Genomic DNA, 27052 nt, shown 5'->3' with positions numbered 1-27052 from the left:
TCTGTGGATCAATATATGTTACACTTTCAGGAGACACACTGAAGGGACTTTGGCACAAAGCAGTCGATATGATGCATGACTGGCTGATTTCATGATTTATAACTTTGGAGGTGATGATGTTAGATCTCCAATTCAAATGTTTGGGAAACAGAGCAAAGATTATGGTGTACCGACATAATTGACGGAAGATCGATTGTGAGCAATTTGAACATTTGTGTTGCACACAGCCTGATTTAGCAAACCTTTGATAAAACATAACAGAAGACTGCATAATAAACATTGCTTTCCAACTTATAGAAGGAGAAAGAGGAGATACAATTTCTTCAGTATTCTTCTGTACAAGTGAAGCAAAAAGATAGGAACTTTATCACCTGCACATTCTCGTTAAAGACACATACATTCCTGGTTTGGAAAGATGTCATCATTCCTTCATTGTCATTATGTCCAGATCCTGGTACTCCCTTCCTGACAGCTCTGTAAGTATGACAAATGTGGTGCTGGAAAAACACAGCAGGCCAGGCAGCATCCGAGGAGCAGGAGAATCAACTTTTCGGGCATAAGCCCTTCTTCAGGAATTCCTGAAGGAAGACATGCCCGAAACGTCAATTCTCCTGCTCCTCAGATGCTGCCTGACCTACTGTGTTTTTCCAGCACCACATTTTTCAACTCTGGTCTCCAGCATCTGCAGTCCTCACTTTCTCCTTTTTCAGCTCTGGAGGTACCTACATTACATTAACTGCAATGGTTCGAGTAGGTGATCTGTTGACATTTTATCAAGACTAATTACAGATAAGAAATAAATCTCTGGTCGCAGGCACAATTAAAAAAAAACGTTTTAAGTAAGAAAAGTGGCAGAGAAAGGGTGGAGAGGAAATGAACAAATTGTGGGTTCTGTGATAGGCTGAAAGACAAGAGAAATGAAATAATAAAACCTGTGAGGGGACAAGTGAAAAAAGGTCTTAATGAATAAGCACAAATAATTATCAGTCATGCATCATGGAAGGCGACTCATAATCTGAAAGTGATAACTGTGTTCAGTACAAGGCAGCTTTTATAAAATCCAGACAAACCTTAATGTAAGCACATAGTCACAGGGCACTGGAAGAATATCGTAAAAGGAATATGTACTGTGTGAACTTCTACAAAAGGTAATGGCTGTGAGTAACTAGAAAGGCACACATTTGCAGGCATTGTGCCACATTGTAGATAGCATTCAATCTCTCTTCTCACTATGCTGCTTTTCAATTTGTCTTTCTCCATAAGGCTGATGTTGGTGTCTGGTCTGATTTGCTTTACTGTGTGATCTGGCTTCATGAGGCAGCATTCTTACTGTTGAATAAAAATGTTGTGAGTTCAAAACAATTCAGCAGAATGCAGTTTTACTCAACTCACCATTGAAAATGTGATGTTAAACTTAGGTTGTGCAAATGATTTCAAGCTGATGTGTGGAAGATGCAATGGCACAGTTTTGAAGAAGGATCTATATCCAATGCACTAGCATGTCCATTCTCTGCATAATTGCTCACAGGCCTGCTATCTGTCCCTCACATTTCCTGTTTTTATCACTCTTTGTAGATTGGCTATTATACACATCTGAAAGCAGTGACTGTACTCAGATGAAAAGTAGTTTGGATTGCCTGGAAGGCAAAAGCATGACATAAATGCATACGTTTGACCAACGTGACAGAATGGATCAGTTATTAACTACAGGCAACACAAGAGAGAATAATGTGGCTGATTCTCTTTGGTAGAGGGAATAACTTTAGAAATGACCTGACAAATGTGGAGATCTAAGCTTCAAGATAACAACAACTAGACAGAGCAGATGTATATTTAACAGAAAATTCACCAAAAAGAATATGTTCACTTCTCTCTTGAGAGCAGGCAAGTTCACGATTGTGAAAAGATACTGAAATCAGGAGATTTCTTGACACTGCTGGTCAACAGCTGCAAAAGCGACTGAATGATGCCAGGATATTTGGATCAGGTGAATATTATGAAGTTGTAACAAGGATAGAATTGGTTTTCTGAATGGAGGAAATTCAGCTTGAACAGCTTTGTATTAGTGTTCATTGTCTTCCTGTTTCTGTTTGATATTCCAATATTAATACAGATGCACTGGATTTATCTTTATTGATGTTGTGGCTCAGTTTATCAGAATGCTCAGTATCATTCACTATTCTTCAGATACTGAAACAGTCCATGATTATATGTAGTAAGACATGAATAACATCCAGAATTTGGATGATAAATGGCAAATAGCCTTTGTGCCTGCAAATTTAACTACAACGCCCTTCTTTCCCTCTTCTGAGTCATAGAGTCATAGAGATGTACAGCATGGAAACAGATCCTTCAGTCCAACCCGTCCACACTGACCAGGTATCTCAACCCAATCTAGTTCCACCTTCCAGCACCCGGTCCATATCCCTCCAAACCCTTCCTATTCATATACCCATCCAAATGCCTCTTAAATGTTGCAATTGTACCAGCTTCCACCACATCCTCTAACAGCTCATTCCATACATGTACCATCCTCTGCATGAAAATGTTGTCCCTCAGGTCTCTTTTAAATCTTTCCTCTCTCACCCTAAACCTGTGCCCTCTAGTTCTGGACTCCCCGACCCAGGGAAAAGACTTTGTCCATTTATCCTATCCATGCCCCTCATAATTTTGTAAACCTCTATAAGGTCACCCCTCAGCCTCCGACGCTCCAGGGAAAACAGCCCCAGCCTGTTCAGCCTCTCCCGGTAGCTCAAATCCTCCAAACCTGGCGAATTCCTTGTAAATCTTTTCTGAACCCTTTCAAGTTTCACAACATCTTTCCAATAAGAAGGAGACCAGAATTGCACGCAATATTCCAACAGTGGCCTAACCAATGTCCTGTACAGCCGCAACATGACCTCCCAACTCCTGTACTCAATCCTCTGACCAATAAAGGAAAGTATACCAAACGCCTTCTTCACTATCCTATCTACCTGCGACTCCACTTTCAAGGAGCTATGAACCTGCACTCCAAGGTCTCTTTGTTCAGCAACACTTCCTAGGACCTTACCATTAAGTGTATAAGTCCTGCTAAGATTTGCTTTCCCAAAATGCAGCACCTCGCATTTATCTGCCACTTCTCAGCCCATTGGCCCATCTGGTCCAGATTCTGTTGTAATCTGAGGTAATCCTCTTCACTATCCACTACACCTCCAATTTTGGTGTCATCTGCAAACTTACTAACTGTACCTGTTATGCTCGCATCCAAATCATTTATACAAATGACAAAATGTAGAGGCCCCAGCACCGATCCTTGTGGCACTCCACTGGTCACAGGCCTCCAGTCTGAAAAACAACCCTCCACCACTACCCTCTGTCTTCTACCTTTGAGCCAGTTCTGTATTCAAATGGCTAGTTCTCCCTGTATTCCATGAGATCTAACCTTGCTAATCAGTCTCCCATGGGCATCCTTATCGAATGCCTTACTGAATTCCATATAGATCACATCTACAGCTCTGCCCTCATCAATCTTCTTTGTTACTTCTTCAAAAAACTCAATCAAGCTTGTGAGAAATGATTTCCCACGCACAAAGCCACGTTGACTATCCCAAATCAGTCCTTGCCTTTCCAAATACATGCACATCCTGTCCAACAATTTGCCCACCACTGAGGTGAGGCTCACCGGTCTATAGTTCCCTGGTTTGTCTTTACCGCCCTTCTTAAACAGTGGCACCACGTTTGCCAAACTCCAGTCTTCCGGCACCTCACCTGTGACTATCGATGATACAAATATCTCAGCAATAGGCCCAGCAATCACTTCTCTAGCTTCCCACAGAGTTCTCGGGTACACCTGATCAGGTCCTGGGGACTTATCCATCTTGAACCGTTTCAAGACATGCAGCACTTCCTCCTCTGTAATCTGGACATTTTGTAAGATGTCACCATCTATTTCCCTACATTCTATATCTTCCATATCCTTTTCCACAGTAAATACTGATGCAAAATATTCATTTAGTATCTTGCCCATTTTCTGTGGCTCCACACAAAGCCCACCTTGCCTTTGAGGACTGCAGATGCTGGAGATCAGAGCTGAAAATGTGTTGCTGGAAAAGCGCAGCAGGTCAGGCAGCATCCAAGGAGCAGGAGAATCGACATTTCGGGCATGAGCCCTGCTTCCTGAAGAAGGGCTCAGGCCCGAAACGTCGACTCTCCTGCTCCTTGGATGCTGCCTGACCTGCTGCATTTTTCCAGCAACACATTTTCAGCTCAAATCTTTGAGGGGCCCTATTCTCTCCCTAGTTACCCTTTCGTCCTTAATATATTTGTAAAAATCCTTTGGATTCTCCTTAATTCTATTTGCCAAAGCTATCTCAAGTCCCCATTTTGCTCTCCTGATTTCCCTCTTAAGTATACTCCTACTTTCTTTATACTCTTCTAAGGATTCACTCGATCTATCCTGTCTATACCTGACATATGCTTCCTCCTTTTCTTAACCATAACCTCAATTTCTCTAGTCATCCAGCATTCCCTATACCTACCAGCCTTCCCTTTCACCCTGACAGGTATATACTTTCTCTGGATTCTTGTTATCTCATTTCTGAAGGCTCCCCATTTTCCAGCCGTCCCTTCACCTGCGAACATCTGCCTCCTATCAGCTTTTGAAAATTCTTGGCTAATACCGTCAAAATTGGCCTTTCTCCAATTTAGAACTTAAACTTTTAGATTTGGTCTATCCTTTTCCACCATTATTTTAAAACCATTGATGTAAATTGTAAAATGTTGACGTCCCAGCACAGATTCCTTTTTGACTTCATTCATTACATTCTGTATATCATCAAAGATCCATTTATGCATACTCTCATTCCTGTTAGCCAATCGGCCTTTTCCTCATGCTAACCCTTTTATTTTCCACAATGATCTTTGACATGGCACCGAATAAATGCCCTCTGTATATCCATGGACAATAAGCTCCAAGCTCCCCTTTATTCTCAGCATATGATACTCCTTCAAACTAAGGAACACATTATTATCTTTCGGCGGAATGTTACTCATACCACCACCACACACCCCTCCCCCCCTCCCCAAACACACACACACACACACACACACACACACACACACACACACACACACACATTAACCGCACAGAGGTGGAACGAGTAGAGGGTGTCAAGCTCCTGGGAGTGGTCGTCAACAACAAACTTCCTTGGACTCTTCATGTGGATGCATTGGTTACACAGGTCCAACAACGTCTCATCTTCCTCATGCAGCTGAGAAAATTTGGCATGATGGTGAATACCCTTACCATCCTTTATAGGTGCACCATTGAGAGCATTTTGTCTGGATGTATCACTACCTGGCAAGCTAACTGTACTATTCAAGATCAGAGACGGTTACAGAGAGTGGTGAACTTGGCCCGGACAATCCCAAAGGCCAACCTCCCATCTATAGGATCAATCTTCCAGGTCCGCTGTCGAGGAAAGGCTGCCAGCATTCTCAAAGATCTATCCCACCCTGGCAATGCTTTTCTAAAACCTCTACCATCGGGGAGAAGGTACAGAAGCCTGAACACATGCACCAGCTGGTTTCAAAACAGTTTCTACTCTACGTTGTTAGAATACTGAATGGAATCACAAACTCTTGGCATTTGCCTGTACCTGTGTATTTGTTTTTGCCGCTGTTTACCTATCATTTACTTATCTATGCTAATAATTATGTGATCTGCCTGCATTGCTCACAAGACAAAACTTTTCACTGTGCCTCGGTACACATGACAACAAATTTAATTCAATTCTTCAAAGAAATCTAGTAAATCAGTTGAACATGATTTCCCTTTCATAAACTTTACTGACTCTTCATTATTGCCTCAAGTTTCTCTACATTCTCAGTTATAACTTATTTAATGATGAATTCTAACATCTTCTCCACAACAGGTATCAAGCTCACAACAAAAACAGAAATTGCAGGAAAAACTCAGTGGGTGTGACGTCATCTGTGGAGAGAAAGCAGAATTAATGTTTTGGTTCCAGTGACCTGTCTTCAAAATTGAAGCTATCGAGCCTGACCTTTCCTGTTTTCTGCCTCCCTTTCTAACTGGAATAATGAGTTTATGTTTGCTACTTTATAATCTGATGGCATCTTTCGTGAATTTGGGAAATTTTGGAAAAACGAACATCAACTCATTTCCCATCTTGTTAACTACCCCATTTAAGACACTATGATGATGTTTACCTCGACCCAAAGACTCACTGACTCATTGTGCAATGATTGTTATGAGGTCAGCAAAGAGGAACTCATAGAATATGAACCCACTGATCAGGGCTGTAACTTGGTCCAATCAGGGAGCCTTGGATGACAGATATAAACAGGAGTGTCAGAGGTTCTGTTGCTCTGAGAGCTGGCTCCAAGGGAGCTGGATTAGTGTCAAGGACCCCCCATGTATAAATAAGGGTGACTTGGTAAAGGGATACCGGTCTCTGTGGATTTATCTTATGTAGCTCTGTCAATTTGTATAATGGGCATCAGTTCATGGGTGAGGTGTGTAGAGACCACAAAGTACTCTGTGTCCAGCCTTCCTGCTATTGCATGGGTTTTACAGCATACATGCAGTGTCAAGATTGGAGTAGTGCTGGAAAAGCACAGCAGGTCAGGCTGCATCCGAGGAGCAGGAAAATCATCATTTCGGGCAAAGGCCCTTCATCAGGAATGAGGTTAGGAGCGTCGGGGGTGGAGAGATAAATGAGGCTGGGATGGGGCTGGGGAGAAGGTAGCTGAGAGTGCAATGGTGGATGCAGGTGGGGGTGAGGGTGATAGGTCAGCGAGGAGGGTGGAGCGGATCAGTGGGAAGGAAGATTGACAGGTGGGACAGGTCATGAGGACAGTGCTAAGCTGGAAGGTTGGAACTGGGGTAAGGTGGGGTAAGGGGAAATGAGGAAACTGGTGAAATCCACATTGATGCCATAGGATTGAAGGGTTCCAAGGCGGAAAATGAGGCATTCTTCCTCCAAGCATCAGGTGGTGAGGGAGTGGCAGTGGAGGAAGCCAAGGACCTGCATGTCCTTGACAGAGTGGGAGAGAGAGTTGAAATGTTCTGCCACGGGGCGGTGGGTTTGATTGATGCGGGTGTCCCACTTCTCTGAAGCGCTCTGCAAGTAGGCGCCCAGTCTCCCCACTGTAAAGGAGACCGCATTGGGAGCAATGGATACAATAACTGACATGTATGGAAGTGCAGGTGAAACTTTGATGGATGTAGAAGGCTCCTTCGGGGCATTGGATGGAGGTGAGGGGGGAGGTGTGGGCGCAGGCTTTGCACTTCCTGTGGTGACAGGCGAAAGTACCAGGAGGGGAGGGTGGGCTGTTAGGAGACATAGACCTGACCAGGTAGTTGCGGAGGGAACGGTCTTTATAGAAAGCGAGTAGGGGTGGGGAGGGAAATATATCTCTGGTGATGCGGTCCGTTTGTGGGTGGTACAATAAATCACCGGTGACTGACTCAACACTGACATTTTCTACAAACCCACCGACTCCCACAGCTATCTGGATTACACCTCCTCCCACCTGCCTCCTGCAAAAATGCTATCCCCTAATCCCAATTCCTCCACCTCTGCTGCATCTGATCCCAGTTCCACCACAAATGGCCTCCTTCTTTAAATACTGCAATTTCCCCTCCCACATGGTTGAAGATGCCCGCCAACACATCTCATCCACGTCCCGCACCTCCACCCTCAAACCCCACCCCTCCAACCACAACAAGGACAGAACCCCCCAGTCCTCACCTTCCACCCCACCAACCTCCGTATACATCGCATCATCCACCAACATTTCTGCCACCTACAAATGGATACCACCACCAGGGATATACTTCCCTCCCCATCCCTATCCATTTTTCCGTAAAGACCATTCTCTCCATGACTACCTGGTCAGGTCCACGCCCCCCCAATAACCCACCCTCCCCTCCTGGCACCTTCCCCTGCCACTGCAGGAATTACAAAACCTGTGCCCACACCTCCCCCCACCTCTATTCCAGGCCCCAAAGGAACCTTCCACATCCATCAAGACTTCACCTGCACTTCCACACATCTTATTTACTGTATCCATTGCTCCCAATGCAGCCTCCTCTACACTGGGGAGACTGGACGCTTACTCGCAGAGTGCTTCAGAGAACGTCTCCGGGACACCTGCACCAATTAAACCCACCACCCTGTGGCTGAACATTTCTGCTAACGACATGCAGGTCCGAGGCCTCCTCCACTGCCAAGCCATTACCACCCGATGCCTGGAGGAAGAACACCTCATCTTCCACTTTGGAACTCTTCAACCCCATGGCATCAATGTGGACCACACCAGCTTCCTCATTTCCCCTTCCCCCACCTTACCCCAGTTCCAACCTTCCAGCTTAGCACCGTCTTCATGACCTGTCCCACCTGTCAATCTTCCCTTCCCCCATCCGCTCCATCCTCCTCTCTGACCTATCATCTTCACCCCCACCTCCATCCACCTATTGTACTCTCAGCTATCTTCCCCCATCCCCACTTTTAACACTTTTATCTCTCCACCCCTGAGGCTCCTCCCATTTATCTCTCCACCCCCGAGGCTCCTCCCATTTATCTCTCTACCCCCAAGGCTTCCAGCCTCATTCCTGATGAAGGCCTTTTGCCTGAAACATCAATTTTCTTGCTCCAAGGATGCTGCCTGACCTGCTGTACTTTTCCAGCACTAATCCAATCTTGACTCTGATCTCCAGCATCTGCAGTACCCACTTTTGCCTAGCATACACACAGTGACAAGTGACTTGAATTCACTTCCAATGCTAATTGTCAAACAGAGAACAACAAATGAAAGGACCTTCCCATGATCAATAAATATTAGTAGGGTCAGGAGCAGAGGTCCATAATGGGCACATGTTAACAATTACATCGAGATGGATTTTCAAGACATTTGTGAACAAAGGGGTGGATTTCAATGCGATTGTTTTGGTCTTGTATGTATTCATGCTTACTGACGTGGTTACTTTAATGCTGGAGAAGGATTTTGCCTGTAAAGTGAGTGGATGGCCTCAGCTGGAGAAGATGTTAGAATTTCACTGAAGTGCTCCTCAGTCAATGAATCATCAGTGAAATTTATAATTTCAACATCTGTTGCTCTTGCTGGTGTTCAGAAGAAGGCTCCACGCCAATCTGGACAGTTCTGAGAAAATGTTAATTCTTACTGTACAGTGACATTTTCAATCTGCATAAATCCAGTAACATTTTAAAGGACTAATTTTGATTTAGATTTTCTTCAAACCTTATCTAAAATAAAATGACACAATGTCAGCCATCAGGAGAATGCTATTCCCTGTTAGTGACAAAGTCTCCGAATTGGAAGTAGAGAGGAAAGAGTCTGACAGATTGGGTTAGTGTCAGTGTACCCTGAAGTGCCTGCAGTTTATACATGAGACATATGTGCAAGGTGCGATTCTGCAGAACCCTGACTTATCTTGTCTTTTAATTCTCATCTATGACTTTATAAATTTGTGCACCCCAGATTTTGGCCACAGGGCGATGATTGAAGTGGATGGCACTTGTAATTGGAGCATTAACCTGATCTGTATGCTCATTGCATCTAGCTGAACAGCTCCCACACTGCCTCATTGTAAGCACTATACAGAAAGCTGCCTCTGTGCTGAACGAGATTCCTGCAGCATTCCAAACTTGCTTTTTTAAAAGACAGGCTGCCTTTCCAAAAAAAGAAGCTGCACTGAATAACTTTGAAGGAGTTTAAATCAAAGAAAATAGGATAACAGCGCAAAAAGAAGGTGAAGGATGATAGGTGCAGCATAAGAGGCATTAGGGATGGCACTGGGCAAGGGAAGGGATGGCACAATAAAGTGCCAGGAGATCTTCAAGGACCACCTTTACAGAAGGGATTGGATTCAAAGTTAACAAAAGAAATCAAATCGTGTCATTTGGATGTGAGGGCGTGTCAGTGGGGACCCTGGAAGTCTAATGATCTTGCAATGACTACTCAAGGTCAGTGAATGCATGACATCTCCCCACCACACTACCAACCTGTCACACTGTTCAATATACTGCAGCCCATTACTCATCAAACAACACAATCTCTGAAACTCAGAGATCATACCACAACCTAATATCCCTGTCCTTCGCACACTTAATGCCAGCCTCGCATTCACCTCTCAAATCTTCCATGTACATACCTGAGTTAATTAGCTGCAGCAGAAGATTATCACTCAAGTACAGTGCAGTATCATACTGGTGTTCTACCCTCTTGGATGACAATATCGTACACAATAGACGAGAGCAAAACAGAATTGGAACAAGGAAGCTTCAATGTTCTGAGTCCCTTAGAGGGACTATCACCATCATGGGTCTGCTATGACCGAATCTATCTCACCACATATTGCTGAGATCATTGATGATGATTGAATGTTTGTACCCTATACTCCTTCGCAACTCCCAGAGCACCCTCATGCTGCTCTTGTAAATGAACTACAAGACACTGTGACCATTTGCTTCCCATCCCTTCCTGAAACCACAAATCTTCCCTTTTATGATTTTCTGCTTACAGCAACTAAGAACAGCTGCCTGCTCAGCCATAACAGCTCAATGAAATAGAACATACACAAATGCAAAACTAGATAGTCAGTCATAGAGTGGAACACTCTATTCTCCAGGTCACAGGGTTCCACCTTCAAGATCCATTCCAGCACTGAACACAACAATCAAGGTTAACAGTCCAGTGCAGTTCCGAAGCAGTGTGTTGCATTGTTGGAGGTGCTGTCTTTTGGTTGAGGTGTTAAACTGAGGCCCTTCCTGCCCTCTGAAATACTGTCCTGGAATCTTTTGCATTCATTTCTGAGCTATCCTGAGAGTTCTGTCAATACATTTCCTTGTTTACTTTCACTTCATGCCACTCGTACCCCTTATAGATTGGTCCCAATAGCATGACAATCTGTCACTAATGGTACGAGAAAGAAAATCACAGCACTGCCAGATATTCGCACTGTATATGAAAACTAGAGAAGCCATTCAAAATCCCACAACATGTGTGTAGAATCAGTTACATACACCTCCAAGGATTCATCTTCTTTACTATATGATGGTTGGTGGTGGGATAGTAGGGAATACAGTTCCATGCAATTCATGATTGACACTTTATCAACAGCCTTGTAAACAGAGCCCAAGACATAACCTTGTCCCTAATCTGCATTGGTCCCTGCCACAAATAGCATTTCCTCATCAACTATTCCATCCTCATCAACTTATCCTCAGGCCATATCTGTCCTTGCATCCGAGGGTCTCAATGACTATCCTATGCTTTTTGTTTTGATCCCAGGGCTACCATTGCCCAGGATTAAACCCAAATTATAGTTTCAAACAATCTTTTAAGTCTCAGTTGCCTGGGAAACTACACACTAGGAGTCATTTCACATTCACATGCTAGGGATTCTCATTCCTGAAGTTGGGGGGGACCAGGAATAGACATTTGAATGCAGGATGTAGTTTGCTCGCTGAGCTGGAAAGTTCATTTTCAGACATTTCGTCACCATACTAGGTAACATCTTCAGTGAGCCTCTAGATGAAGCACGACTCATGTTTCCTACTTTCTATTTATAGGTTTGGGTTTCTTGGGTTGGTGACGTCATATTCTGTGGTGATATAATTTCCTGTTATTTTTCTCAGGGGAGGGGGTAAATGGGGTCTAAGTCAATATGTTTGTTGATAGAGTTCCGGTTGGAATGCCATGCTTCTAGAAATTCTCATGCCTGTCTCTGTTTGGATTATCCTAGGATGGATGTGTTGTCCCAGTCGAAGTAGTGTCCTTCCTTATCTGCATGTAAGGATACTAGTGAGAGAGGGTCATGTCATTTTGTGGTTAGTTGATGTTCATATATCCTAATGGCTAGTTTCCTGCCTGTTTGCCCAATATAGACAAAAATAAGCTAGCCACTAGGATATATGAACATCAACTAGCCACAAAACGACATTGCCCTCACTCACTAGTATCCTTACATACAGATAAGAAAGGACACCTCTTCGTCTGGGACAACACATTCATCCTAGGACAAGCCAAACAAAGACATGCACGAGAATTCCTAGAAGCGAGGCATTCCAACCGGAACTCTATCAACAAACACATTGACTTGGACCCCATTTACCAGCCTCTGAGAAAAGTAACAGGAAATGACATCACCATAGGAAATTACATTTCTACAGGAAATGGCATCACCAGCCCAAAGAACCCCAAATATATAAATAGAAAGCAGGAATCATCAGCAGCGCTTTGTCTGGAGGCCGACTGAAGATGTTACCTAGTATGATGACAAAACGTCTGTAAATGAACCTTCCAACTTAGTGAGCAATCTACATCCAGAACTTCAACCTGAGCTGCAAATCTTCTCAAAACTTGCTAACATTTGAATACAATTGGAAGAAACTGACACAGCGATTAATGGAGAAGTCGGTCAGAAAGGGGATATTGATCAAATAGAGGATCCCAATGAAGCATGATCCATTCAGTCACATGATAGAGCTCAAATTTTCAGCTTGGAGTGAAAAGTGATCACAGTTGGACCATTCAAGGTTGGGTCATTGCGTAGACTATTCTGGAGTGTGAATCACAAGACTGGAAATTAGTCATGTTTTATTTAATTTGATTAATAATACTCAGATGACAAAATCAAGGAACATGCAATTCTTTATTGCTCAAAATGAAATTTTTAATAATTTGTATTAATCATTTATATGTGCAATATTATCACTACAGTGGTGGAATTAGCAAAAAATAACCTGCTCGATTTAGAAGGGTCAATCTGAAAAATAAATGGATTGGGAATGAAGTATTTCATAAGTTCATTATTCATAAATGCCAGTATATAAATATTTAGGTGAAGTAACTGAAATAATAACAGAATGTAGTAAAACTCTACTTAATCCTGCAATGGTTGTTTTTAGGGCCAAGCCTAATTTTAAAAATCAGTTACAAAATAACGCAGTGCCTCATTCAACCTTTATGCCTTGCTACCTATTTCTGCCTCAAATTGCATGTCCCTGCTTTAAGAACTCAGATAGAAGGCCTAACTAAATGTCCTCTAAATATATAAGTGCATCAATATATTGATGTTTATAAAACCCCGCATTCATGGCTCAGTCAACAACACCATTAGTTGTAGCAAATAATGTTTGTACTTAGTAGAACTGCACACACATAATTCTACTAATTAAATAAGCTTTAAAACTGAAGTGTTTTTTTTGCCATCTTGTTAGAGTGACCAGGCAAGAGTCCTAAAAGCTTGTACGTATTAATGGACCAGCCTCTTTACTGCTTGCATCTGCATTATTAAGGCAGAGAATGGTCTCTGAAAGCTTGTGGTCCAATTATTCAAATTGAAAAAAAAACCCACCCAAGGAAGCAGAGCATCTGCTGTACACTAATGCTCTAGAACAGGGATCAGCATTTCTACCTGAAGAGCCTTTAAAAAAAAACCTCAATCATAAGGCAAAAAAACCCCCCTCTAAATCAAATCAAATTGCCAGGTATATTTGATAGAATTCGGAATCTAAATATCTCTTTTTTGAGTTTCCTCCATATTTCCAATGTTATGTACATTCAGGTTTCATGCATCAATTTGGATGGATTATGTAAAAGCACATTCAAAGAAAATTTAAAGATTGACAGTTATAAAAATTTAACAGAAAAATTATGCATTTCCACTTTGAATAGAAATAAAAATGGGGGAGTAAGCATACAATATTGAATGCCTTTTGTCTTTGCAATTTAATAGCAGATCCTGTCATAAATAGCTTTTATTAACAATAATTTTGTTAGCAAAGTCACCTTTAAAAGAAACCTTAATTTCAAATGAGCAGATTCACATTTTCCCACAGTGTACTCAAGCTGCCAAGTCATATTTATGCTCAAATGAGCTCAGGATATCTGGACTAGTTGACGGTGTAGTTGTATGATGTATTGGTGCAGGAGACCAGTGTTGATTGGGTTGCTCATTCTAACCCCACTCCACTTTAAGCCCTATAGGAGCATCATAGGATCCTTACAGTGTAGAAAGAGGCCATTTGACCTATCGAGTCTGCACCCTTGCTGTGAAGGGCATCCCACCCAGACTCAGTCCTGTAACCCTGCATTTCCCAAGGCTAATCCACCTAACCTGCACATTCCTGGACTCTATGGGCAATTTAGCATGGCCAATGCATCTAACCTGCACATCTCTGAATTGTGTGAGGAAACAGGACTACCTGGAGGAAACCTACACAGACATTGGAGAATGTGCAAACTCTACACAAACAGAGTCTAAGGTTGGGTTCATACCCAGGCCTCTTGTGTTGTGAGGCAGCAGAGCTAGCCACTGAGCCATCATGTCACTCAAATGAATGAAGGTAGTGATGAATCATAAAGTCATAGAATTATATAGCATGGAAACAAACCATTCGGTATAACCAGTCCATGCAGAACATAATCCCAAACTAAACTAGTCCTATCTGCTATTCCTGGCCCACACCCCTCCAAACCTTTCCTAATCATGTATCCATCCAAATACCTTATAAACATTGTAATTGTACCTTTACCACCACATCCTCAGGAAGTTCATTCCACACGTGAACCACCCTCCGCGTCAAAAAAATTGCCTCTTCTGTTTTTTTTAAATCTCTCTCCTCACATCTTATAAATGTACCTCTTGGAGTTGAAATTCCCAACCTTCGGGAAAAGACAACTACCATCAACATTATCTATACCTCTCATTATTTTATAAACTTCTATCAGGTCACCTCTCAACCTCCTACACTCCAGTGAAAAAAGTTCCAAACTATCCAATCTTTCTTTATAACACAGACCTTCCACACCCAGCCACATCCTGGTAAATCTCTTCTGAACCCTCTTCAGCTTAATCATCTCCTCCTATAACCAGGCCACCCCCGAACTGGACACAGTATTCCAGAAGAGGCCTCACCAATATCCTGAACAACATCAACAATTAAGGCAAGTGTGCCAAATTCCTTTTTAACCACGCTGTCTATATGTGACACAAACGTTAAAGAATTATGTACCTGCATTCCTAAGTCCCTCTATTTTACAACACTGCGCAAGGTCCTACCATTAATTGTATAAGCCCCACCCTTGTTTGTTGTACCAAAATTCAATACCTGGTATTTATCCAGATTGAACTCCACCTGCCATTTTTCAGCCCTTATGACCCATTAAATCAAAATCCTTTTGTAACTTTAAAAAATCTTCTTCATTGTCTACCATGCCACCAATTTTGGTGTCATCCCTAAACTTACTAACCATCCCTCCTGTATTCTCAGCCAAATCCTTTATATAAATGGCAACAAAAGAGGACCCTGAACCAATCCCAGTGGAACACTGCTGGTGATATGCCTCCAGTCCAAAAAGTAACCCTCCACCACTACCCTCTGTTTCCTGCCGATAAGCCAATTATGTATCAAATTAGCGAGCTCACCCTGAATACCATATGATCTAACTTTACGAATAAGTCTACTATGCAGAACCTTGTCAAAGGCTTTACTGAAATCCAAATAAACAATATCTGCTGCTCTGCCATCATCAACCTTTTTGTTAACTTGTTCAAAGAATCAATCAAGTTTGTAAGACAGGATTTTCCTTGCACAAAACCATGCTGACTATCCCTAATCAATTTTGCCTCCCTAAATGTCCATAAATCTTATCTTTCATAACCACCTTCAAAAGTTTACCCAAAACTAAAATCAGACTCACGAGTCTACAGTTCCCTGATTTCTCCTTACAACCATTCTTAAACAAAGGTAAAACCCTCTAGTCATCAGGCACCTCACCTGTAGTTATAGATAATGCAAATATTTTTGCAAGGGGTGTTGTAATTTTCTCCATTACTCCCCACAGCATTCTAGGATACATTTGATCAGGTCCCAGAGATTTATCCAGCTTTCTATTCTCTAAGACCTCCCAAACATCCTTTTTTGTAATGTCAACTGTTTTAAAAACATCAAAGTTTATTTCCCTGCTTTCTTTAGACTCCAGTTCTTTCTCCACAGTAAAAAATGATGCAAAATATTCATATAGTATCTCTCCCATCTTCTGCAGTTCAACACAAGGATGATCTCCTTGACCTTTAAGAGGCCCTACTCTCTCTCTCTCTCTAGTTATTTTCTTGCTCTTAATGTATTTGTAAAATCTCTTTGGATTATCCTTCACCTTATCTGCTAATACTATCTCATATCTCCTCTTAGCCTTCCTGATTTCTTTCTTAAGAATATCCCTACACTCTTTATATTGATTAAGAGATTCAATTGTACCAAGATTCTCTTTTATTCTTGTCTAGAACCTCAATATCTTTATTTATCCATTGTTCCTAAATCTTACCAGCCTAACCCTTCACTCTAACAGGAACAAAATGTTTCTGAGCTTTCATCATCACACTCTTGAATGCCTCCAACTTGTCAGATGTCCTTTTACCTGTGAACAGTCTATTCCAATTAACTTTCGCACGTTCTTGTCTCATGCAATTAAAATTTGCCTTCCTGCAATTAAAAAGTTTAACTTTTATGGAAGGTTTATCCTGTTCCATAACCATTTTGAAACTAATAGGATTATGATCACTAGACCCAAATTGTTCACCCACTTTTACTTCAAGCACCTGCGCTGCCCTATTACCCAAATGAAGACCTAGTTTTATTCCTTCATTAGTAGGAGAATTCAGTCTAATCAACAGGATAAAAGCAAATTACTGCAGACGCTGGAATCTGAAACCAAAAGAGAAAATGCTGGAAAATCTCAGCAGGTCTGGCAGCATCTGTAAGTAGAGTAAAGAGCTGGCATTTCGAGTATAACTGACCCTTTATCAAAGCTAAAGAAAGGGAGAAATAGGGAGGTATGTATACTCGGCTGAGAGAAGGTGAGTCTTGGCTCCAGAAGCAAAGGTAACAATAAAGAGGTGATAATGACAGTGCATGGAGAGATTATAGGGGGATTAGGAGCTGTGAATGACAAAGGCTGAAGCCAGTGCTATGTGACAAAATATGTGGGGGATGTTGGAGATGGGTGAAGCAGAGGCAAAATGGAAAACAGGGGAGAAGGGTAGTAAAGGGGGAAGAGGAGAGAAGAGGGCGATGAGAGAGTAAAGAGCGAGAGAAAGAGAGACAATCAAGAAATAAGAGGTACAGAACAGTGAAAAAAAAATTAAAAATAAATTAAATAAATTAAATAAAATTACAGAGCAGAATGAAAACAGAGGGCTCGAGATGGGATAATCATCAGAAGTTGTTGAATTCAATGTTGAGATCGGCAGGCTGTAACATGTCTGGTCAGAAGACGACATGCTGTTCCTCCAGTTTGTGTTGAGCTTCACTGGAACATTGCAGCAGGCCAAGGACAGACATGTGGGCATGGGAGCAGGATTGGGGGTTGAAGTGGCAAGCCATGGGAAGGTCCGGACCCGCTCTTTTGGTTTCAGTCTAATCAACAACTGCCTCACATAACCAGTTCCATTGTTGACAGCAGCACAACAGCAGCAGCCTAAGGTGGGCAGGTGTTCACCCAAATATCTAGCTGCTTTAGTGAAATGTGGGACACCAGCACCGAGCCTCATCTTGTCTTCAAGCAGACAGAAATGGTTGATATGACGTAGCGATAAGGAAGCAGGATCCTGACTAATATTTAACAATTATCCAGTGCAAGCAGGGGATAAAATAACATACCTCCACAGCTAAATTTGGTAGTTATTTGTTTACTTATTACAGATAAAATATCAAGTCTTTGACTCTCCCAGTCTGTATTTCTCAGTAGTACAGTACACAGTATATTATCATGAGCAACAGAGGCAAAATCTTTTTCCTTGCTTGATATTTTTCAAATAACAGAGGACGCTGTTTGTACCCTCAGGGATACTTTAATGTCGTGCCAACTCTGTAAGGACGAAGTGAGGACTGCAGATGCTGAAGGTAAGAGTCAAAAAGTGTGGTGCTGGAAAAGCACATCTCCTCAGCTCTTAAAATCTTGTGTTCAAAATGTTGACTGTTCCGCTCCTTGGATGCTGCCTGACCAACTATGCTTCTCCAGTGCCACACTTTTTGACAATATTAATGTTTAACTTGGTAATGCATTTATAAAGTTAATCAGCTCCAACCTATAACAGAGTTTAATAACATAATGTGTTATCTTCTGTTGCAATAGAAAAAGACTGATTTACTGATTAATAGCACATGAACTGTGAAAAAGTCATTCCATGTCTTTTAGGTTTTGCTATATTGTACAAGCTAAACCAAACAATATACACTTGAAGATGCAGCTGTATTTTCCACCAGTTGTCTCCATAATTTATGTGGTGAATCAAAAATTAATAGAAAATGTTGGTGTATGCGTTAATTTGCTTTTGTTGTAGAACTGTTATAAATGTTAAAATCCCATTGACTCTGCACATATTTTACAGTATAAAACTAAGCTCAGAACAAACAAGATTACAGAATCTCACAAAAGATGAGATTGAAAGGTATTTTTTCTCAGTTTATTATAGATAGATGAATTAGTCTCTTAATAGTGTTATAAAATAATTTAGAAAGAAATTGGCTTAATAGATCTGATGTTGAAATGAATTGAAGGATTAATTTAGAAGGAGAAATAATTTACATAACTCATAAAAATTCTGGACTTGAATTTTGCAGTAAATGGTGAAGTGATAGTGCTTACCACTGACCACAAAGCTTTAAGAACCTCTGTGGTGTGGATTTTCATCTTTCCTGATGTTAATTTCATTCTGGCAGGAGCAAAAGGGTATCACTGGTATATAGTAACAATTATGCTGGTAAGCAGGCTGGAGAATAACTAACATTAAAGCACAAAAATGCATAATAATGGCCAATTCTTGCAAATCAGAGTTGAAAAGCAATTCTGTTATGACGTCAGTAAATCCTTGCACTGAACATGTGTCATGCCAATTCATAGCCTACACCATTTCCTAAGCTTCTGTTATGACGTCAGTAAATCCTTGCACTGAACATGTGTCATGCCAATTCATAGCCTACACCATTTCCTAAGCTTGAGCAACAGATGTGTTTAAAGTAGTTAATGGAAACATTGCCATTAAAAGCTCATTTCTCACTCATTAAGTATATTAATGGCTCTACTATCTTTACAACCCATGGCAAGGTAAGCCTACCCAGTCGAACTTATTGTCATCTTAAAACATCAACTGAAAGAAATTTCAGAGCATTAATGGAACATAGTCAGCTTTAACAGCTATTGCCTGGATCCTGCAATGAAATGTCCCCTCTCACACCACAATTTTGAAACCACGGTAAAATATACTACAGATATATTAGAGCAGAAACAACCTCTTGTTTAAGGTGACTAACGTTAGCATTCAGTTGAGAATGACAGGACTTTGCTACCTAGATATGAATTTGTGAGGTTATCAATATGAAATTACAACTCCATTGCAATTGTTTTTGAACATTTATGATTTAAATTAATTCCAAATGACATATAGGAATCAATATCATATTATTGAATATCAAAGTTAGCTCTAATATGACTATTCTATTTTAAATTTACATACTTTGTTTAAATCAACTTTTTCTAAAAATTGGATGGTCAAGCTGAAATAACTTCACAGAGGCTAGTATCCTATCACCAAGTTGCCCTCTATTTACATGCAGAGAATCGTTGACACTGCTCCAACTCCCTCAGAGCCAGCTGTCAGAGTGAACAGGATGTCTGACACTCCTGTTTACATCTGTCAGCCAGGGCTCCCTATTGGGCCAAATTAATAGCCCCAATCAGGAAACTCAGATTCATGAGGTTCACCTACCTGAGTCTTGCGTCCAGCATTGCCGTTCCTGATGCCATTTCACCTTCAACCTCAGGTTCGGGAAAATCGATTTAACCTGGTGTCGTCTCCTCATTAACAACTCTGATGGAGCTATCTCTGTAGATGCATGAGGGGTGGTCCTATAATCAAATAGGAATTGGGACAGTTAGTGTTTAGTGAAGCTGTGGGCAGTTTCTTTAATCCTGCCTTCAAAGTTTGGACTGATCTTTCTGCCAGACGACTGGGTGATGGATGGTATAGAGTGTGTCGAATGCCATTCGACCTTAGGAAATACTCAAATTTTTTCTTAATAAACAATGACCCGTTATCTGTGACCAACAGTTCTGGGAATCCTTGTCTTACAATAAATGCACGCAGTTTTTCAATCATCTTGCTGTCTATGCATATCTAGCTATTCTGAGTGGGAATCCGCATTGTCCAAAAATATTGAGCCTGTAAAAGGATCTGCATAGTCAACATGTAACTAAGTCCAGGGTTTACCTGGCCATTCCAATGAATGTAGGAGAGTTGCTGGGGATAATTGTTGTCCTTGTTGGTATAGCTCCACCAGTGCAGCTATGTCTACATCCAATCCTAGCCACCAGACATAACATCTTGCCAACATCTTCAATTTGGAAACCCCTGGATGACCTTGCAGGAGTTCAGTCAGTATCTGGTGGTGGTCTTTGCTCAGGATAATCATTCTTGTTCCCCATAATAATATGCCATCCTCTACTGTGATCTGGTCTCTCTGTGTCCAAAATGGTTTCATTTCTGGTTGTGACAGTCCTTTGCTTTCCTCCATCACCACCAGTTTTTCAATTTTGCCAGGACCAGACCTTTCTGCATCCACGGTCTGATATTGTCGGCTGTGACGGGAAGTGTGTCCAAAAAATTTCAAGCCATTATAGAGGTTTCCAGTGGCGGTATCACCATTGGAGTGGCTGCCATTGGGAGACAGTTCAGATGCATCCACACAGGGGCTTGTGGCCTGTTATTATTACAAGGTATTGGTGGAACATCCTGACTCCAATTATGACTGCCAAATCTTCCTTCTTTATCTGGGCACATTTGCGCTCTGCATTTGTCAAAGTCTTGGATGTAGAAGCTTTTGGGTGCTCCTCTCCATTGGGCCACCTATGAGCTAATACTACCCCAATGCCATATGGGAAGGCATTGCATGTCATTATCAGGATTGCTTGGGATCATAGTGTATCAACACCTTAGAGGATGATAGCTGTTTATTCAGGTCACTGAAAGCTATAGCTTAGCTACATGGCCATTTCCATTGCTGACCTTTTTTTAAGAATTGATGCAAAGGTACCCAGATAGAAACCAGATAATATATGAACTTTCTGTAATAATTCATCAGCCCAAGTAGCGCCTTAAGTTCCGGTACAGATGTGGGAGCGGCAGCACCTTTGATCTTCCTCACTTTGTCTTCCAGTGGATGTAACCTGATCTTGTCAACTTTCTAATCCATATAAGTCACTCTGGGGGTCTGGAATACACATTCTTCCCATCTAAGGCATATGCCCTTCTGGTAAAACATCTATCGACCATGTCCAAGTTCTATAAGTGCTCCTTATTGGTCTTGCCTATTATTAGCATATTAGCTAGATAAATGACAACTTGGAGTGGACCTTGTAAAACCTTCTCCATCTGCTGAAATATTACACAGGCTAATGATACCCCAAATGGCAGTCTTGTATATTGGTACAAAATCTTATGGGTATTAATTGCAGCATTCTTCTGAGACTCCTCATCGAACTACAATTACAAATGCAGGTATGTATGTCTCATGTCCAGCTTCGTGAGGGACAGCGCCCCCTGCCGGATTTGTGTATAAATCCTATATGTGAGGCATTGGGTATTTATCCAACTGTGAATAGCAATTTACTGTTTGTTTAAAATCCCCACAAAAGGTTAACCGAACCATTGGACTTCACGATCAGTGCGACTGGTGCTGCCCATTCTGGAAACTAGACTGGTTTGATGATTCTTTCACTTTCCAGCCTTCAGATTGTGCCTCTACTTTTGTCCATTAGACAAATGGCACTGTGCAGGCCGTGCAGAATCATGGAATTGTTTCCTGGTCAACATGCAAGGTGACCTTGGCTCCTTCGATAGTCCCAAGACCATCCTGAAAATCTTTTGGGCATTTAATAAGGACTTCATTTAGGTAGCCATTTTCAAATGTTGAGCCCATCTTTCTCACCCAATTTGTCCCCATCAAGCCATAGCCTTTTACTACAATCAGTGGGAACTGAGCCAGTTGCTTTTCATTACAGACCAGGACCAAAATTGTACCCTTAATCTGTAAAGGTTCCCCGGTATAGTCTGGCCGAGGTCCTGCGCAAACCTAATGATTGGAGTGCAGAGCAATTTTGTTAGACTGGTTGTGTGATTACTTAAATGGCTGTGTGAGTATTGACCTCCAGGTGACCATTTAAACAGGCGTTTATTTTGATTGGTTCTGATTTGGATGTTGCTAAGCAACTTAACTGTTCCAAATCAGATGTGGGTGAACTTTCCAGAGTGTGCACTGTCCTGGATACTAACCAATGAGTTGACTTCCTCAATTTGGGCCTAGTAGGACTGTTTTGCCATCTTGACTCCACATACCGACAGCAACTACAACAGCTTGCCGGCCCAGCCCAAAGAAAATTTTAACCATTTGGCAGAGTCTTGGCTTTGCTTTGGGCTTTTGTTGTGGGATGACCTACAGTCCCTCTGTTCAGGTTATGTCTTGAGTGAGACTGTGCAATTGCCTTCACCCAAGTGGTATTCCCAAGCTCAGTTAGTCTGACTGGGGTGTCCACTTCCATCAGTATACACTGCAACCCATATGTTCCAATGGTCGCATTTTCCAATGATAAATTCAGTCCCTAAAAATCTCACACTCTTCTCCATTCTGTTTTGTTTCACTTGTTCACTGAATAAAATGATAGAATCATAGCATTTACAGTACAGAAGGAGGCCATTTGATCATCGTGTCAGTACCAGTTCCCAAAAGAGCTACTCAGCTCCTCTGATAATATAGTGCATTTTATTTAGAGCAATTCCTTTTAACTTAAGTAATACCTTTTGTTTTACATTAATTTGGTCATTAACTTTACAAATTCACTTATTCAAGTGGATGTTCAAGACAAGCAGCTTTCATGAACATGGAATGCTCCTAAAGCTATGTCAGCTTTTATCTCAATTTGGAAGTTCCATTAAATACTGAGTTTGCTTTCAAAGTCTCCTGGGCCATAAGATGCTTGAGGGCAAAAGGAAGTTAAGAAGGCAAGCCAGGGAGACCACTTAAGTAGTCAAGGCTGTTACATGAATGTCAATGCACCTCTGCCTCAAAATGTAGTCCCTGGCACAGCCAGACTGCAGTGATCAGGGAGAATTATTGCCACAATGTTTGAGTCAACGCAGCACCACTGCAGAATTGTGCCATCTATTGTATGGGCATCTGCAGCCAACTATCACATAAACTGACATTGCTAGTGACAGTTAAAGTCATCACACTGCTCAACTTTTATTTTTCTGTCTCCTTCTAGGTTAGCATAATGTACACACCAATCTAAAAATTAACTTTAATCACTGATACTAACAGATGAAAGACAGGATGGAAGCATAATAAAAGACAAAAAAATCCTATAACCATGCAATCACTTGAGACATTAGAGCACTAGTAGCAAACAAAACCACTTACCACGATGCTTTATTTTGAAAAATCTCAGTCTGATAAGCTAGAATGGAAATTTTTTTCCAATCAAATAATTACGTTTGGATTGAGCCTGAGGCAGGTCATTCCAGAATCTAGCCATTCACTGTATTGAAACTTTTCCTCACATCACCATTTCTTCTTCAGCCATTCACCTTAAGTCAGTGTCCACTGGTTTGGGATCCCTCTGCCAATGAGTTCAGTTTCTCCCTATCCACTCTGTCCAAACCTTTCATGACTTTCAACAACTCCACTTCACTTTCTCTGAACTTCCACTTCTCTCACTCTGCATTACAAATCATCCATCAATCTGACACCCAAATCTCAGGTAATGGAGCAACACTTCTCCCAGCCTCCCAGGGAGAGATAAAGGTCTAAGCTCTCTGCTACATGGCTGCAATTCAGGCAGTACATAATGGATAGCAATCAAAGCAAGCGAGCACTCTGCAGACCTCAGCCTAGCCCCAACCATTACACACAACCTCTGCCTAGGGTCTGCAGAAAGATTCAGCATAAATTTTGACAGTGGTTAACACAGGGGGTCCCTTGTTGTCAAATTGAACATAAATGCAATCCCCAGAACATAAATAACATCAGGCAGAAATCTGCAAACAGCAGCTGGTGCGACGATTATCCTAGAGATGATGCCAAGTACAGCTGAATATTCCTAGAACAGTGTGAGCGATTCCAGCTGCTACAGGAGAGTTGTTGAAATCTCTCCCACCCCACACTCTCTGTGCGTCTCCAATGCAATGAGGTGAAACTGGAGCACAATGCTACCAAGGAAGAAACTAGGACTGAGCCAGAAGGGCAGCACGGTGGCTCAGTGGTTAGTACTGCTGCTGCCTCACAGTGCCAGGGACCGGTGTTCGATTCCAGCTTTGGGTGACTGTCTGTGTGAAGTTTGCATGTTCTCTCCACGTCTGTATGTTTCTTTTGGGTGCTCCGGTTTCCTCCCACTGTCCAAAGATGTGGAGGTTAGGTGGACTGGCCATGGTAAATGCAAGGTTACAGGGAGAGGGTGGGTCTGATTGGGATGCTGTTGGAGTATCAGTGCAGACACGATGGGCCAAATGGCCTTTATTGGTACTGTAGGGCATTCGAAGAAGAGGTGGGCAAGAGAAACTCTGGCACAATTGGAGATGAAATCAGGAATTCTGCATATAATTCTGTTGGATGGATGTTGTTAAACGTGAGAGGGTATAGAAAGGATTTACAGGGATGTTGCTGGGACTGAAGGGTTTTATTTATAGGGAGAGGCTGAATAGGCTGGGGCTTTTTTTCCTTGGAGCATCGGAAGCTGAGGTGTAACCTTATAGAAATTTACAAAATCATGAGGAGCATTGATGAGGTGAATAGCTAAGGGTAGTGGAATCCAAAACTGGAGGGCATAGGTTTAAGGTGAATTGGAAAGATTTTTAGATTAGATTCCCTACAGTAGGGAAACAGACCATTTGGCTCAATAAATCCACACCAACCCTCCAAAGAGTAACCCAGGCACATTCCCCTACCCTATATTTGCCCGGACTAATGCATCTAACACTAGGGGCAATTTAGAATGACCAATTCACCTAATCTTTGGACTGCAGGAGGACCCAAAGGAAACCCATGCTAACACTGGGAGAATGTGCAAACTCCACACAGACAGTCACCTGAGGGGGAATCGAACCTGGGTCCCTGGCGCTGTGAGGCAGCAGTGCTAACCACTGAGCCAAGTGTTCAAGCTGAGGGTGGTGTGTGTATGGAATGAGCTGCCAGAGGAAGTGGTGGAGGCTGGTACAGGTACAGCATTTAAAGGCATCTGGATGGGCATTTGTTTAGGAAGGGTTTAGAGGGATATGGGTCAAGTGCTGGCAAATGGGACGAGGTCAGATTGGGAAGACTGTTCAGCATGGACAAGTTGGACCAAAATGTCTATTTCCTCGCTGTATGACTCTATGACTTCATCCCAGTTTCTCTAAGGTATCCACATAAATCAATTTCCTCATTCCGAGAATCATTCTCATGCATGTTTTCTGCACCTTCTGCAATGCAAGTTTCCTAAAGTGGTGTCCTGAAATGAGACTATTCTCCAACTGAAGTAAAATCAGTGTTTGACAGAGGGTTTATCATACCTTCCTCATGTTTTTTTCATTCACAGGTATTCAATGAATAATTTCCAAACTTGAGGATGTCACAATTTTGTGAGTACCATGAATTGTGAGGAAGATAGAGAAAAGCTTCGCAAGTACATGAACAGATTGGTAAAATGGACTGATGAAGGACAGATGAAGATTAATGTTGACAAGTGCAAAGTGATTAATTTTGTTGGGAAAAAGCAATAGAACTCAAAGGCCACAATTCTAGAGGACTGCAGATGCTGGAGATCAGAGTCAAAAAGTGTGGTGCTGGAAAAGCACAGCTGGTTAGGCAGCATTCAAAGAGCAGGAAAGTTGATGTTTCAAGCTCTTCCTGATAAGAAATTCCTGATGAAGAGCTTAAACTCAAGATGTCAACTCTCCTGCTGTTCAGATGCTTCCTAGCTGGGTGTGCTTTTCCCGCACCACACATTTTGACTCTATTTTACAAGAGGGACTGACTTTAAAAAGCAACAGGCTTACAGACAAATAATGCATTGCCCACTGCTCCCTGATAACCCAATGTCCTCAGTCAGAGGGACCAACCAGCTCACTTGTTCTGCTTTAGAATCAACTTTGAACAAAGTACAATTGCAAAATGTATTTGCACCTCCCACTAGTAATCTGTCCAGTTTACTCCAGCAAAGTAAATCAGTCCTTTATGCTTAACTACTACCCATCTTTTGCCATTGTTCCATTGTGCCATTTGTAAAAAAACAGAACTCTTGTCTTTTCATCTCTATTATTGTTTTCCTCCTTATGGTTTTATTCTGTTTTATTGAATTTTCTTCAGCTGTCAGTCTCTTCTATTTTGCTATTTTTATTAATAATACTTATTTCTTTTCATTGAAATGCTGATGCACATTTCTATGATTTTTTTTGTCTACATACGTTACCTACTCATTATCTTGCCCACACCATGTATTTGACCTCACATTTCCAGCAAATGTGATATCTTGAGTCTATCTTAGCAAAAGCTCTGTCAAGGTCCAAAGCTTGGCTGTCATCCTTTTTGTCTCGGATACAAGGTCAATTTTAAGAGATCCTTAAAATCACTACACTTCTGATTTCTTGGTTGTTGATTGCAACAACTGATTTCATTTGAATCTATTACCATAACATTGTGCTATCTAATTTCAGAATCAAGCTTATGTCAATCACTGGATTGTAAATCAATGCAGCACCTGTCCTTTACCAATGAACTCAGGAGAATCTCCATGGCAACAATAAAGGAATTGGCATAAAGTCTTAGAGTGATTTGCAATAAGCCAAATTATACTAGATCATCTGTCAAAACAATACTGTGAGGGCAAACAATTTGCAAATTAGGTCTGTGTGAACGAGATAAGTTTCTGTAACAATTTTAACACACCTCTAGTGGAACACCTTGGGATGGGTAGGCCTGCAATTTCCACA

This window comes from Hemiscyllium ocellatum, chromosome 22 (assembly GCF_020745735.1).
Source record: "Hemiscyllium ocellatum isolate sHemOce1 chromosome 22, sHemOce1.pat.X.cur, whole genome shotgun sequence".
NCBI classification, from domain to species: Eukaryota; Metazoa; Chordata; class Chondrichthyes; order Orectolobiformes; family Hemiscylliidae; genus Hemiscyllium; species Hemiscyllium ocellatum.
The sequence above is the reverse complement of the archived record's forward strand: the minus strand, read 5'-3'. Positions refer to the sequence as shown.